The sequence below is a fragment of the Oryctolagus cuniculus genome, chromosome 17, assembly GCF_051225735.1.
Source record: "Oryctolagus cuniculus isolate XC-2025 breed Fujian yellow rabbit chromosome 17, ASM5122573v1, whole genome shotgun sequence".
Classification (NCBI taxonomy): domain Eukaryota; kingdom Metazoa; phylum Chordata; class Mammalia; order Lagomorpha; family Leporidae; genus Oryctolagus; species Oryctolagus cuniculus.
This window is the reverse complement of record NC_142883.1, coordinates 9,602,052-9,612,217: the sequence shown is the minus strand read 5'-3', so window position 1 is coordinate 9,612,217 and position 10,166 is coordinate 9,602,052. Positions and strand designations below refer to the sequence as shown.

Sequence of the window (10,166 nt, the reverse complement as noted above, 5' to 3'; positions counted from 1 at the left end):
GTGGGCATCATAAACAGTGGTGTAACCTGCTGTGCCACAACATCCACCCCAACTGGCTCACAGTTCTTTGAGGCTGGAGGTGGACGTCCAAGATTGATGGCCAGCATCTGGTGAGAGCCTTCTTACTGTGTCATCCCATGGTGGAAGATAGAAGGGCAAGAGAAGGCAAGACAGAGAGGAAAGGAGTCAGTGTGTCCCTTTAGTTATAAACCCTTTCATGGAATAAATGCATCAGTTTATTCAGGAGAGCGTGGCCTGATCATCTCTTAAAGGTCCTGCTCTAAATACTGTTAAAATGGCAATTAAATTTCAGCATGGGTTTTAGAAAGAGACAAACATTCAAACCATATCATAGGCTAATTATAAGAGTATATTCATATGCCATTATGCATACATATTGATAGGTGTCTATGCACATATATATGTATGAAGATATGTCAAAACATTCTTTGAAAAATAAAATTAAAAAATAAACTTTTTAAAAAGATTGATTTCTTTGGCTGGCGCCGAAGCTCATTAGGCTAATCCTCCGCCTGCGGCACTGGCACCCTGGGTTCTAGTCCCGGCGGGGCGCTGGATTCTGTCCTGGTTGCTCCTCTTCCAGTCCAGCTCTCTGCTGTGGTCCGGGAAGGCAGTGGAGGATGGTTCAGGTGCTTGGGCCCTGCACCTGTGTGGGAGACCAGGAGGAAGTACCTGCCTCCTGACTTCGGATCGGCACAGCGCCAGCTGTAGCGGCCATTCGGGGGGTGAACCAACGGAAGGAAGACCTTTCTCTCTGTATCTCTCTCTGTCTAACTCTTCCTGTCAAAAAAAAAAAAATTTGATTTCTTTGAAAAGATGAGAGAGAGAGAGAGAGGGAGAGAGAGAGAGAGAATTTATATCCACTATTTGTTAAATTCAGTTCCCAAATGTCCACAACAACCAAGGTTGGGTCAGGCCAAAGCCAGGAGCCAGGAGCTTCCTCCTGGTCTCCCACGTGAGTGCCAGGGATCCAGGTTTTGGGCTGTCATCTGCTGTCATCCAAGGCACACCAGCAGGAAACTGCTGGAGAAGCAGAGCAGCCAGGTCTAGAAACAGCCCTCCAATACGGGATGCTAGAGTCACAAGCAGTGGCTTAAGCTACTGCACCACAACGTCAGCCCCGAAAGGCAAGTTTATTTTGGTGCTTCCATACTGATGTGGTCGTTGATGTCTGAGGTCATGTTTCCAAATGTATCCTTTCCCTGGTCTCAAGAGAAATTGGGCTTGGTTCCAGCCCTGCTACTAATATACTCAACCTCTCTAGTCTTCTGCTTCTGACCATTTACCACACAGATGTTATTTAGATCTTTTCAAGGTTCCTTACAACTACAAAATGTAATGGTTTTTCCTCACTCCACTTCCAGCTTGCTTTTTTTCCTGTTGGATTTTTATGCTTTTTTCCATTAGTACATTGCTAAGTCTGAATGTGTGTGTCCACCAAAGTCCATCTGTTGAAGTTCTAACTCCCAAGGTGATGGTGTTAAGAGCTGAGGCCCTTGGAGGTGGTTTGTTCATGAATACAGAGACCTCGTGGGTGGGATTAGCGCCATTTCAGAAGAGTCAAGGGATTCCCCTCACCCTTTCTATGGTACTGAGGCACAGTCAGAAGGATCTGTCAATAGGCTGTGACCAGATACTGAATTGTCCTTGATGCTGGACTTTGCTGTTTTCAGACCTGTGAGAAATAAATTTCTGCTGTTGATAAGCCACTCCATGTATGCTGCTTTGTTATAACAGCCTGGAAAGAGTGAGACGCAGATGGAGCTTAGTGCCTTTCTTCTCCCATTTTCATGATTACTATCTGAATTTAACTGGAAAGTTTCAATTTCATATTCTTTTCTGCTTCTTTTTAAATCTTTCTTTAACATGCATGTGATGATGCAGTATATTTTATATGTCCCATGATAATAAATTGAAAATTCAGTTAAAGCAGTATTGCTTGAATTTAGTTTCCGGATCTCAAATTTGAACTATTTTAAACAGCAAAATTTAAGGGACTTAAAAATGTCACACAGTCTGACTTTTAAAAAAGGATGAAATACTGTTTTCTCCCCCATTGCAATGGCAGGAAGCAAGGAGGGTAGGAAGAACATAGGAACTAAGGTAGATCACTAAAATTCTGATCAGAGCAACATCCTTTTATGACATTAACAAAAGGCAGTAATCATGCTCTTATGTTTTGTGAAGTGCCACAGCTCTTAGTTTGTGGGAGCCAGGGGAAAATGTTCATTCAAGGGTGCTACTCATCCTTTATGGTACTATTAAATGGTGCATGTTCAACTGGGTGATTTATGCAGTGGGTGATGAGCCATCATACGTGGCCAGCCTGTGTTCATTTCTGTTTGGGAGAACGTGGCACAGCTCTTTCTCATCTTCACAGCAAGTGTATCTAACTTACAATACTACAGGCATATTATTATGCGTGATGGTTTCCTAGTTCCCTGAGCATGAAGAAAGATGCTTCTCAATGTGAAGAAATCAAAAGAAATGGAGATCACATTGGAATATTCTGAGTGCTCTTCCCAATATTATGTCTTGCATGAAATCCAGAGAGAAATAGCTATTCCAAAATAACCAGTTTGAAACTTTACTTAAGACAAAGTTTCTGGAATGATCTTTTTAATAGTATTTATTTGAGAAGGAGAAAGAGAGGGAAAGGGGGAGAGAAAGAGGGAGGGGGAGAGAAAGAGAGAGAGATCAAGCTCCCATCTACTGACCTCTCAAATGCCCACGGTGGCTGGGACCAGGATGACACTGAAGCTACAGCCTGGAAAGTAATCTAGGTACCACATGTAGGTGGCAAGAACCAATTATTTGAGCCACTTCTACTGCCTCAAGGGTCTGCATTGGCAGGAAACCAGGGTCAGGAGCTGGAGCTGGAAATTGAACTCAGCCACTCAGATGTGGGAAGTGGGTGCGTTAACCACTAGGCTAAACACCTGCTCCCAGAATGACTTTTATTCTTATGTTACAAAGAAATGTTAGTGTAATCATGGAATAACCAAAACCAAATTGAGAGCAAGATTAGATCCATCAAACATCGTAAAATTTTGCTCATCTTTATCCATAAATGTAACCTGTTATCTACATTATTCTTTGTTTCAAAACTTTGGGCAATAAATCAAAATAAGGGATCTGCCCTTTTGAGGGCTGATGATTGGAAGAAAGCAAACTATTAAAAAGGAAGAAGACAAAAAAATAAATAAAAGCACTATTTTAAACAAAAGGCGAGAGTAACATTCTAATGCTGTTCTTTCCAAATACTTAATAATAACGGCATTAATAATAACAGTTACGGAAATGCCTCCGGTAACTGCAATTCTGTTAGGAGGCTGAGGATTCTTGGTCACCATTGTGCCACCTTGTGGTCACAAGAGAACACAATTTTTTTTTTTTTTCCGTGAAGTAAACCCATTAAGTTTTTATTCCCTACTTCCCCTGCCACCCCACCCCCATATTGGTATGGGATAACATTTGGAAGAATAACTGGAAAATATGTTGCTAATGCCTATAAACCAAATATGATGGACACCACTCAAGTCAGAAAGTGGCATACACTGAAAAGCAACAAATGACATGGTCTAAGTGTAGATTCCATGAACTGAATTTTCTCCTGGCTATCTCAACGTGGGTTATATAATTGTAAGACAAAATTGGAGTTAGTTTAGGCTGCCATTCTCAATTCTAAAATAGAGACAGGGAAATCTGGATAAGGTCCATTGAGACTCTAGTAAATAATTCAGCAATCTATGCATTGCAAAATGAAGCAGCCAGAATTCAGGGACCAATTACCAATATTGCATGAGAATAATCACCATAAAACATTTATAGAAACAGCTTCATAAACACAGTTTTAATAACACGAGTAAAAAATTTCCTTTGTCAATATGTATATTATAATTTCACAATTTTTATGCCTTGTAATGAGTTTTGATATTTGTTTAAAGGATTTTTCTGTTTTCAGAATTCCACTTATGTCTGTATCCAGATGTGAAGAATGGAGAACGATAGGGCTGGCCACCTTCCCACAGAGTATTGTCTTCTAGGGACTAACATATCTGGTAACGAATTATGAAATTTAGTGGCCACTGTTTTATATCATCAGTGCTTGTTTGATCAAGGGTATAGATTTTCTTTTTTTTTTTTTATCAAGGATGAAAGTATTAAAAAGAAATAAGTTCTAATAATTCACTTATATTACTTAAGAAGAGGGTGTGTGTGTGAGAGAGAGAGTAATGAAAGAATGAGATACAGAAGAGTTTAACATGGCTTCACTGGTGCACTGCTGTACCAGTTTTGGTTTCAAGTGTCTCCAACCTTCTCTCAGTCTCTGCCCTCCATCTCTTTGTTTCTGTTTCTTTGACTTTATCAGTATCTCTGTTATCTGTTCTTTTCTATCTCTTATTCTCGATCTCCATAGTTTCTCTGTCTCTCATTCTCTTTGTTTCCTCATTTCACTCATTTAATTTAGATCAAAATCGAGGAGGTGCACTGACCTAGATTGGAATCCTAGCTCTGTGGATTATTGGTGGTGTGGCCTTAGAAAATTAATCAGACATCCAAGCCTCAGTTTTCTTATCTGTGAAACAGGCTTAAAGCACTTTTCTTATAAGATTATGACAATTTCATAATGATCCATTGCATGTAAAGGCATTTAAGACAACACCTAGCAGAGAGAAAATGGCCAAAATATGATGCCTATTTTTATTGGCTGAGAAAATATATGCTTTTAATATTCTAATCCCTATTGTTACAAAATGTCCCAACACATCTTATTTGTATGTATAATGTTACCATAAATTAAAGATACATCCCATTGAATTTTATAACAGCATCTTTCATGTATATCTACGGGCAACTTTATCAATGAAACACTCAGATGAAAAAGTATCTTGCCGGCGCCGGCGCCATGGTTCACTTGGTTAATCCTCTGCCTGCGGTGCCGGCATCCCATATGGGCACCAGGTTCTAGTCCCGCTTGCTCCTCTTCCAGTCCAGCTCTCTGCTGTGGCCCGGGAAGGCAGTGGAGGATGGCCCAAGTACTTGGGCCCTTGCACCCACATGGGGAGACCAGGAAGAAGCACCTGGCTCCTGGCTTCGGGTCGGCATAGCTCTGGTCGTGGTAGCCATTTGGAGAGTGAACCAACGGAAGCAAGACATTTCTCTCTGTCTCTCGCTCTCACTAACTCTATCTGTCAAATAAATTTAAAAAAATAGATGTCAACTTCCTACACATCCATCTATGTATGTGCACAAATGTGCCATAGATTTAAAAATATTCATAGTTATTATCAGCTCACGTATAAATGCTGTATCTGAATAAATATTACTTTAAAAAAAGAGAAGAAAAGGTATCTTGCCTACAATCACATAAGTAGAAGAATTGATACAGGAATCTGCATCTTCTACTTATACACTCTTACACAGAGTTCATTACAAAGTATAATAATTCTCATTCTAAATCATGACTTCATTTATCTTCCTCCTTTCTTCCTTCCTAGACTACAAATAATACAGCCAGTGATATCAGAGTTTTCTGTTACCATTATCTGCTTTTCTAAAGTTCATTAATTATATGCTCATATATTGAGCATATACTCAGGTCATTTATAGACATTGTGAAGACAATATGAAACTAAATAGACAAAAGATCTGTGCTTACAAAATTTAAAACATAGTGAAAAATATAGAAAGCAAAGGGACAAATATATAATTTATTGTTTGGTAATGTAAATGGCTATAAAAAAAACCAATTTACTCATGCAAAGGATAATAGGATTCCAGTTTAGACCATCAGAAGATGTCTCTCAGCTAAAGTCACATTCACTCAGGTGAATTCAGTCACATTCACTCACCTATAATAGAGAAAGCACACCATGAGGCTGCTGGCAAAAAGTTCTAAATCACTCAAATGGCCCTAAAGTAGAATTTAAGAATCTGAATAACAAAAATTAAGAATTAATAATATAGATTATAAAGAATGGACCTGGTGTGTTTTAGATTCCTATTTGGTACCCAAGTGGTACAAAGGGTAGAAAGTTGTATATATGAATTTTAAGTTGTTGGAGAAGAAGGACCTGCAGATATCAATTTGGAAGCCATCTACATAGGCAAATATTTAAAGACACAGTAGGCATGGGTGAGATCTCCCAGGAATTAACTGGAATAACTGGTGTTACTCAAACAAGCCAGGGCACTGCATCATTGTGATGTTGAGATATAAGGACAACTATTAAAAGAGGGTGAGAAGGAGAAACAAAGGAGGATTGAGAATATATGGAGTGGCTAATTAAAAGCCAAATAGAGAAACTAATGCAAGGTGAGAGAGTGATGGATTGTCAATGTGATGGAACCAAGCATCAGAGACAGTCTGGGGTAAAGGCTTGGCTGAATGAAGTTCCATAGAAAACAGGAAGTAAGAATGCAGAGACAAGTTTTGAGAAGTTTTGACATAAAAGGGAGAAGACAAATAGCAGGAGGGAGATGAAATCTCAAGGGAAACTCTCTCACCTTCTTTTCCCTTTCTTTGCCTTTTGCTCTCTTTTGTTAGTAGAAGATTGTTTTGTATGTTTATGAACAGATGGGAATGATCCCTCTCTAAGGAAAAAATAGATAATGTAGGAGAGAAAAGATAATTAAAGAAGCAGAATCTTTGAACAAATAAGAAGGGATGGCATCTAAACCAAAGGTAAAGAGAATGGAGATATCTTGGCTACAGACACAGAAAAAAAACAAGGATGTACCGTGGAGATGTAGAAGCAGAATCCATGTTGGGGTAGAGGTGACTGAGGGATGAAGTCTTTCTCTTGTCTCTGCTCCCACTTTTTCAGTGTAATAAGAAGTCATCAGATGAGAATGAATATTATTAGACATCTGAGTGGAGGCATGGAAGGAAGCTTGAGTGGACTGGGGAAATATAATAAGATTGTCAGGCAGTTACAAGAGGGTGAAAGTTTATGACACACAAAGTTTCTACAAAAAGTTCATGGAAATGTACTGTATAAAAAATGCACACACTTCAAAGTTTTTACACCAGAATGAACTTATAAACTTTTGATTCCATTTTCATGAACTTTTGGACATTGTTTTGTACTTTTAAAGTAACACTAGCCAAAATGTCTGTGTTTTTTTTCCTTCTTTTATAACATCTATTATAAAGATTCATTTTCAAGAACTTATCAAGAACTTGAAAAAGATCCAGCTTTCCAAAATAACATATTCATTTTTGTGAATTCATTCATAATTTAATACAAAAGATAATGAATTTGATCTTTCATTGAAATATTAATTAGGAGGATCTAGAAATAAATTACTAGATCCTCATTGTGGTTCAAGAGAAATATATTACCACTTAAGTGTACTAACAAGCGAGAACCTTCAACTCTTTGCAGTATGCCAGCTCCATTTGGCAACATATTACAACCAACTGTCGAAAGGAAGTGTGTGAAGCATGGCGGGACTGTCAAAAATACTTATACTAGCCCATGGGTCTGTATACTATTTCACAAGCTTTTTAGTATATCATATAAAGCATAATAAAAGAGGCTGAGTGCTGAATACACGAGTTAGGGAACTATGAGTCTGCTTAAACTGAAATTGTTCAAAACCAATGGCCACACGACTAAAGTAGGTTGATGACACAGCAAAAACCAATCAACCAAGAAATGGAATTTTCTAAACACCCCCACCCCCCACAAAGTGTTCATTTGAATGAAGGAACAACAGAGAGAGAGAGAGAGAGAGAGAAAGAGAGAGAGAAGGAGGGAGGGAGAGAGAGGCCTTCTATCCCTTGCTTTGTTCCCCAAATGCCTGTAATAGCCTTGGTGGACCCAGGCCAAAGCCAAGAGCCAGGAACTGCATCTAGCTCTCCCATAAGGTGGCAGGGCCTCAGTGCTTGGCCATCATCTGCTGACTCCCAGGTGCATTAGCAGGAAGCTGGATCTGAATGTGGAATTAGGACTCAATCCCAGGCACTCTGATGTGAGATGCAGGCTTCACAAGGGGCAGCTTAACCTGCCTGTCCTGAAAAATGGAAATTTCAATCAAATGCAATCCTTTATTACTTCTTAAATCCCATTCATGTTCATCTTCAATTTTCCTCCTCTGTAATGTTTCTTCATAGAATCAGTTCTAAATTTTTACCCATATATGCCACAGGATTTGAATGGCTGATTGTTCTCTATAGAAATACAGCAATTAAGTGACTTTATAAACATTAAGGAAAAATTTAAGAAATCAATATTAGGTAAAAAAATGATCTCAAGGAAAATTAGAATTTTCAGGAAGATTTTCAAGGTTTGTGGATTTAGTATTTCATATTGTTAATCATGCAATGGCAAATCTAGTGTAGAATTAATGGTGAAATATACTCTGATCTGTTTTGCCTTGAAAGAAAGTATTCAAATAAGTAGATGTCCAAAAGCCTTACTTATTTAAATGGGGTTTTGACCTTGAAATAAACTGACAGTTTGACTTTCATGGAATAGGATTCCATTGGACTTACAGGTAAATCTAACGGTGTTCATTGAGTGAAGACCATACACTAATCTTCATGCTCAGAGATTTCTAGTAGGAGTAAAGTCTTCAGTGCTTTTGTACCTACATTCCCAGAAGGGTTTGTCTAAGCCTTGCTTTCTGTGAAGCATGCTAGTAAAACCTGCACAACGAATGATGGTGAGAATGCATATTCCACTTTTTCTGTTTCCTTATTAAGCCAGTAAAGAACTTTCCTCATTTACTGTGGTCTAGAACTCTCTTTGTACTCATCCATTTAGTAGCTGAAGAACAAAATGGATGCATGATTCAGTGGCATTTCTAGACAGATAAAAGATATTTTTTCCTGATGAGTAGAAAAACAATTGCTAAGTCTAAGTGCATTGGAAGAATATTTACCCAATTCTCTATGTGGCTATCTCAAAAAATTAAAGATCAAGATGTTATCATGGCCTTAGTAAAGAATATAGACTTTAGAGAGACTATAAAAGGCATCATACCTTCTTTGTACAATCACAAATAATATAGCATATTAGGTTCTGCTCTTTGTTATGAAATGATAGAAACAGAAATATCAGAAAGTATCAATTAACAGACACATAAAAATAAGCTGTAGTTACAGAAAGTAGGTCATTGTTGTTAAATTATGTATGTGTGTATACTTCAAAAAGTTTATGGAATACAGAATTAAAAGATAATTTTACTCTGTAAAAAAACTGAAATCCATGCAGATATTTCCTTATACACATTTCCATGAACATTTTGAAGACTCCTTCATGTATGGAATTTCAAAGTATTTTGCACCAAAAGAAAGTTATCTTTTAATTTTATTTTCTACAAACTTTTTGACTCAGCAAAAATGCCATGGAGCCATCATCCATCCAACCACAAAGTGCCTACTCCTATCATAGGCTACTATGACTAGTCTGAATAAATATCTATACATATATAAATGACCTATTTTGCTTACCATAAATTATTTTGCATTGTCTTTGTATTATTTATTTTTTATTTTATTATTTGACAGAGTTAGACAGTGAGAGAGAGAGGCAGAGAGAAAGATCTTCTTTCCGTTGGTTCACCCCCCAAATGGCCGCTACAGCCAGAACTACGCCAACCCGAAGCCAGGAGCCAGGCGCTTCCTCCTGGTCTCCCATGGGGTGCAGGGCCCAAGCACTTGGGCCATCCTCCACTGCCTTCCTGGACCACAGCAGGGAGCTGGCCTGGAAGAGGAGCAACTGGGACTAGAACCCAGTGCCCATTTGAGATGCCAGCACTGCAGGCGGAGGATTAACCAAGTGAACCTTGGCGCCGGCCCCCCCATTGTCTTTGTTTTAAAAAGATAGTTTATTAAAGTATTACTCACCTTCATTATTGTGAGATTATTTTGGTATCTTTAAGTGTTACAACTGAGATGAGTATTGCCTTACTTGCCTTATCCTAATTCTAGCCTTGAAGACAAATATAGAAAGAGGCGTAGTTTCAAAAGTTAATATAAACATACATACTTTATCTCCAAGAAATGGAATCATGTAATAGCATTATCTTTTTCTTTTTCTTTTTTTTTTTTTTTTTTTTTTTTTGACAGGCAGAGTGGACAGTGAGAGAGAGAGACAGAGAGAAAGGTCTTCCTTTGCCGTTGGTTCACCCTC

The 10,166-nt window shown here is 38.3% G+C and overlaps 1 protein-coding gene across 1 annotated transcript in view; it reads right to left on the bottom strand.

The window, feature by feature from the left end:
* The window catches only part of LOC108178570 (uncharacterized), a 25,689-nt gene continuing 15,523 nt past the window's right edge, over window positions 1-10,166 (bottom strand). The window contains exon 4 of the mRNA XM_089317670.1: window positions 1-125. The gene's annotated coding sequence lies outside the window, so the exon portion shown is untranslated. The remainder of the gene's footprint in view (window positions 126-10,166) is intronic.